This window comes from Pinus tabuliformis, chromosome J, assembly GCF_031772625.1.
Source record: "Pinus tabuliformis cultivar Carrire ecotype Pingquan chromosome J, CPIR1, whole genome shotgun sequence".
NCBI classification, from domain to species: domain Eukaryota; kingdom Viridiplantae; phylum Streptophyta; class Pinopsida; order Pinales; family Pinaceae; genus Pinus; species Pinus tabuliformis.
The window spans coordinates 1,447,381,514-1,447,388,528 of record NC_142295.1 but is presented as its reverse complement, the minus strand read 5'-3'; positions in this window follow the sequence as shown (position 1 = coordinate 1,447,388,528).

Sequence of the window (7,015 nt, the reverse complement as noted above, 5' to 3'; positions counted from 1 at the left end):
GAATGAACACATCCTCAACACTCTCACTATTAAAATGCTGGTAATGTCATCATATGGAACTATCACAACATCATTGTGACTTAAGAGACATTGTCACAACTTCATTTTCATCATCATTATCAAGAAGGGATTGTCAGAACATCATTTTCAAGGAGATACTATCATGACATCAATGTCAAGAGATATTGTCAATCATTGCATCACAAGGTCATATCACAAGATCACTTTCTCATCATATCACTATCAAGCATATATTAGGGTTAACATATATGAATCATATATCATTATCACATATCACGACCACTATCATGGAGATCACTTCCACATTGTTATGAAGATCATTGTCACATATATTGAGGTCATCCTTATTCGTCAAATCCATATATATATACAATACAATACTATCATACATATAGATTTGTATCAAGGTCATTTTCATATATGCATGTGCATCAACGTTTCCATCGATTTTAAGGCTAAGATAAATGCAATCAACTTCTCATACTACATCTTTGTACAATGGAGTTCAGGAAGCTATGTAGACAATGTACAAGTTGCAAAATGATTTCTACAAGTGTATTCATTTTCCTACAATCATACCAATGTCTAGCATTTGTTAGCCTCCAATCATACGAATGTCTAACCTCTACTAAGACTCCATACACAGGCTGTCATTTTCCCTTTGGTTACATATATAGGTGCATATTCTCCCATCACATTGTCTAACAAATTTAGCACGCATTAAATTATTTTCTTAGATCAGTCTCTTACCCAATAAATACTACGGTATTGGTGTATTAATTATAATCACACAACATACCTACTATAGGTATTTGTTTTTTTCCCCTAATGATACTATCTAGAATCCAGCGAGCAAACCAAGAACCATGAAACAATGAAAAAAAAGTTCGCAATACAACAAACCACGAGCCAGGGAACCACAAGCTCATTATTATTGAATTGCAACCATGAAATAGAAACAAGCTTCTCCAATGCAATTATCCAAGAAAATTTGACTTCGAACTGAACCAATTCATAAAAATGTTCATAGCGATATTTGCGAGAGTATGAAAGCTCCTTAGCTCCTGCCAAATTTTTCATAAAACAAGTCCTGTCATTTATCAAGAACCATAAAATCCCAATAGAAAGGGTCCAATTAAAATTTTATATATGCACATCAGAAACGAGGTTGCACACATATGCATAGAGTTTGCTTGACAAACCATATCAAGGGATTCACAAATTCCTTTGTTTCTTTGTCAGATTGCAGAGTATAAGGATTACTACTTTAGATTCAAATTTCAAAGCTATTACAACAAAGAAATGGGCTATCATATGTTCTTTTGAAAAACAATGATTGTTCTCAAATCAACACAAAAGTTGTGTTAGATAAGTAGCAAAGGCTGTAAACCAAAATTCGCTTGAAAAGAGAGTCTACTTCAGAATCCATGCACTTGATTGATCATTCTTACATGTTGTCTATATGTGAATTAGATATGGTTCATTTGATTAGTTTATTACCCAAAAAACATTTCCTTAGAGATAGATGCTTTGAGAATAAGGCCACAAGGATAGGATAGCACCTGCAAAAATAAAACCAAGACCAAAACGAAACCCTTGTTCAAAAAAATAAAACATTATTTCATTCCTTCAACCTCATACAGGGTATCATGAAGGACGATGAATTACTTCAGATCAAGGTTAATAGTCACAATGGTATTCTTCTCCAAAACACTTGCATAAATTTTTAGTTTGTTGAAGATCCCTAGAGGTATAAACTACTTCAGAAATTACATTCACAAAAATAATGTTGAATGAAATAGTTTCTTCAAAGATGTGTTAATTCACCAATAAAATGGAGAAATGTAACCCAATAAATTCCAATCATACCACAAAAATCACAACCACAACCTGTGCACCAAAACCTCAAGGATACAAATGATATTTCAGAAGATTTGACTAGTTGCATTCATACATTGATGCAAATTATATGATACTTTATATAGTTTTTGATGGGCATCTATAAGGGTCGACCAACCTAGGTTTTTGGTGGGAAAATCCAAATTTAGATTTTCATTGTGAAACAAAAATCAAAATTGAATTGAGATCGACCTCCAACTTTTCAAATTTGAACTTGGTTAATTTCAACTTTGACTTTTGGAGCCAAGTTGAATCATATATCCTTGATTAATTAGATTTTATAATTAACTTTACCTCTTCAACAAATGATCTTGGAGGATTTCTAAATGGACTAAAAATCAAAGCCCTTGAACCTTAGTGAAACCAGGACCAAATTGAGGAGCTTGCGCAAGGAATCTAACAGTGCAAATTGTGCCTCAATCTAAGTTCGTATGGAAATGTTATGATGAGTAAAAGTTTGAGTCAAACTTGGGAAAAAGGACAAATTTATTTTGCATCAAATAATTTTGGGGCATTACCAAATAGGCGACTTGACCAAACTGGCAACCAAATTCGGCAGAGATTGGATAAATATGCTGTAGATTTTTAGTTGTAACTAAAATTGGTAGAACGGCCAAATATGATGGAACTTTGCTAAAATTAGAGGTGAGTCATGGCCCAACAAAATGGTGCCATGTGGAACCCATTTAGAAGCCAAATGGGTCACAACCAACCCCTGTCTACTCAGTGGTTTCACATTTTTTACGGGTAGTCCAAATTTGTTAATAAATGGTTGATAGTTTGATGACATGGTGGATTAGTCTATTAAATGGATGGAAAATGGTTATGTGTGATATTTAAATCCATATATATATATATATATATATATATATATATATATATATATATATATATATATTATGGTTAACAATAGATGAAATGACAACATATATAACATTGTTCTATAATGTAAAATGGGGGTTCATGGTGCTAAAACCTGTGACCCCCGCCAACCAAACTCTTAACACAAGTCGTGCCAGCGAGTTCACTAGCCAATGATACTTTGAAATGTCTATCAACACTCACATATAAAAAGACCCCTTTTCATTCAAATGAGGGGAGCCGAGAGTGGAGGAGGGGTGAAGAGCCATGTAACTATGACATAGTAGAATAGTGAACGAATATATGAGGTGAAACCTTGCCACAAGCGCACAGACTGAGAGAATATTACTTAGAATATTCTCTAGAATAGTCCCTGGAATATTCTCTAGAATATTCCCTTTAGATTTTTCTATGAATCTCAAAGATTCTGTGGGTGGTCCAGAATTGATGGTGGAAGAATATAGTTGAGTTTATACTCATTTTACTCAGAATTTCACAAGGATTTCACTAGTGCAGTCAAATTCAGGATTTTTGTAGCCCATTTTTAAGCCACTCCTAGGATTTGAGGTATATTGATGTACTTTTCCATGTACTTTCCTTTCTCTTTGTTGAGATGAATGAATGATGCAGGAGCATCCGACCACCCTTAAACAAAAGTCAAAGTAAAAGCTATGGAGGAGGAGACGTGGACAATCATGGAATCCGGGAGCAAATTTATGTTAAAAACGAGCTAATTTGATGGAATTGATAAGTCTCGAGAGGACTTAATTTAATGTAATTATTTGCCATGTATGTGCGTTGAGAGATTTAGGCGATTTTTGAGACAAAATCGTGATCTGTGATGATCCATGACTTTGTAATTTCTCTATAAAGAGTCTGTGTTGTGTGACAGAAAAACAGAGAGTGATAGAGAGGGGAAGAAAACATTTGTGGAGACAAAGAGTGTTGATTCAATGTAGTCAAGAGGAGAATTTGTGACTAAGGTTGAAATGCCTTAGACTGTAACCGATTTTGTATATAATTAAGATATATGTGTTATGTGGATTTCTATATGCCTGTGTATAATTTACATATATATTCTTTAGTGTGAGTTAAATTTTGTGTCACGAGGTTGTTGATCGACCATCGATCACTGTAAGGATTGATGGCGATCCAATGTCAACTCGTTAATTGTTGTATGAGTGTCATGGGTGTGTAGGCAAAGTATGGAAGAGATAACATTGTGTGATAACGAAATTCCATCATAAGCGAACAAGTGTAGAGAGAGCCGCCAGATCGTTTAGATCGACGGATATTAATGGCGGAGGAATAGATTGCAGGGAATAGAAGTGTACGGGTGTCCTGATCGTAGTTGAAGGCCCGCAATCGATCTTAGTCGCTGATCTGAATTTCAACACTTACGTCACAAGTCAACTACGGGGGTTGAGCATTTGGTAATCCACGTACTAGCTGAAGGGCCACAGACCGTCAAATCATGGTTGATTGCTGACCGTTGGATCAATATCGCATCGCATCATTCAGGAGTGAATGAACCCTGGCTGGAAGAAATTGTGATATGCGATGTGCGATGATTGGGCGTACTATCAATCATTAGATTGGAGGTTTATGATCAAATGGTGGAGATCGAGGCCGATAGGGACTGTTGTTGAGTGGATTACGTGCTAAAGCGTTGTTTGGTGATTGGTTGGGTTTTTTTTAAAACCTACCAATGTAACGCTTCCGATTGGTATAGGTGGACCATAACCCACAAGCTCACGTAAGGATATTGTGAAAACCAGGGAAATTTCCTTTTGGTGGTTTTTCCTGCATCAAAGTGGTATCAAAGCAGGGAAAGGTTCCTGTGATAGAAAGAATATTTTGTGTGCAAAAAGGGAAAGTCAATGAGGGGTCGGTTGCTATTCAGTTGATGTTCAATTGTTGTTTAGTTGTTGTTCAATTGCTGTTCTGTTTTTGTTCAATTGTTGTTCAATTTCTGTTCAGTTACTGTTTAATTGTTGTTCAGTTGTAGTTCAGTTGTTGTTCAATTGCTGTTCAGTTGTTGTTCAATTTTTGTTCAGTTTTTGTTCAATTGATGTTCAATTGTTGCTGTTCAATTGAGCACCTACGTCATTTTAAGCGAAAAGAGGAGGTACAATTATGTTGAATATTGGCGAGTTTGTGATCTTTATATTGTCGTACAGGTAGCGGCATAAGAAGGTGAGAAGATTGCAGCAGCCTAGAGCATGGAGTGCTCAAATGGTTCCAAAGAAGAGAGAACCAGAGAGATGCCAAAATACTAAGCTCAGAGGAGAGAAGCTTGGTGAGGTGTCGTGTGGCAGGGAAGACTATTATTGCAGAGGTTTTGTTGTAGCTCACAGAAAGATCATAAAAGAAGTTCCATTGAGGAAGTGGGTAGAATTGCTATTGGATGAAGGAGAAGCATATGACCCAGAGGTCATAAGTTTTTGTGCCTTGGGAATTTGATGCAGGAGCATCTGACAACCCTTAATCAAAAGTCAAAGTCAAAGCTATGGAGGAGGAGACATGGACAATCATGTAAACCAAGAGAAAATTTCTGTTAAAAGCGAGTTAATTTGATGGAATTGATAAGTCTAGAGAAGACTTAATTTAATGTAATTATCTTCCATGTATGTGCATTGAGAGATTTAGGCGATTTGTGAGAGGAAATCATGATCTGTGATGATCCACAACTTTGTAATTTCTCTATAAAGAGTCTGTGTTGTGTGATAGAAAAATAGAGAGTGATAGAGAGGGGTAGAAAATATTTGCGTATATAGAGAGTGTTGATTCAATGTAGTCGAGAGGAGAATTTGTGATTAATGCTGAAATGCCTTAGACTATAACCAATTTTGTATATAATTAAGATATACATGTTATGTGGATTTCTGTATGCCTATGTATAATTTACATATATATTCTTTAGTGTGAGTTAAATTCCATGTCACAAGATTGTTGATCAACCATCGATCACTGTAAGGATCGATGGCGATCCAATGTTAACTTGTTAACTGTTGCATGAGTGTCGTGGGTGTGTAGGTAGAGTATGGTAGAGACAACATTGTGTGATAATGAAATTCCATCATAAGCCAACAAGTGTAGAGAGATCTGTCAGATCGTTTAGATCGACAGATATTAACGGCGGAGGAATAGACTGCGGGGAATAGAAGTGTACGGGTGTCCTAATTGTAGTGGAAGGCCCGCAATCGATCTTAGCCGCTGATCTGAATTTCAAATCTTATGTCACAAGTCAACTACGAGGGTTGAGCATTTGGTAATCTGCGTACTAGTTGAAGGGCCACAAACTTTCGGATCATGGTTGACTGTTGACTGTTGGATCAATATCGCATCGCATCATTTAGGAGTGAATGAACCTTGGTCGAAAGAAATTGCAATATGTGATGTGCGATGATCGGGTGTACTATCAATCGTCGGATTGGAGGGTTATGATCAAACGATGGAGATTGAGGCCGATAGGGCTTGTTGTTGAGTGGATTACGTGCTAAAGCGTTGTTCGGTGAGTTGCTGGGTTTTGTTTAAAACCTACCGATGTAACGCTTCCGATTGGTATAGGTGGACCATAACCCACAGGCTCACGTAAGGATATTGTGAAAACCAAGGAAATTGCCTTTTGGCGGTTTTTCCTGCGTCAATGAAGAGGCCTCTCCACTATTGAAGCAAGGCCTAGAGATGTAGTCCACATTAGACAAACTCCATTATCAAACTTTGGGTGCAATGTATTTATGGTATATTTTTATGTTTCTTCTTCTATAAGTGTTTGCATATAAGGTTTTTACATTCTCTTTCATGAAGTTTTGAAAACATCAACCGAAAAAAAGATCCCTGCATGTTGGTATCAGAGTGGTCTTATTGCTGATGTGAATTGAGAGTGTGGATGATATCTAGGGCCAAACTCAAAGAGGGTGAAGGAAAACACAAGTATTTTGACCTAGAGATTGCATGTGCAACACGAAGAAAGAAAATGGAGAATTATTATATTTGCAGTAAGAATGTCAGAGCTTTCCATAAATATTTCTATAGAGTGGCAGACACGGTAGACAAATTGTTTGTGGAGTAGCAAAGAAGGAAAATAAGAAGAAATAAAAAGTAGAGGAAAATGCTTCAGTAAATCAAGGAATAGAGCAGAACATCTTGAACCTCCATCTCCATCTTCCAGTGAATGTTCTTCTTTGTCCTCATCTCATTCTCATCATTCAAATAGACATCATAGAAATGC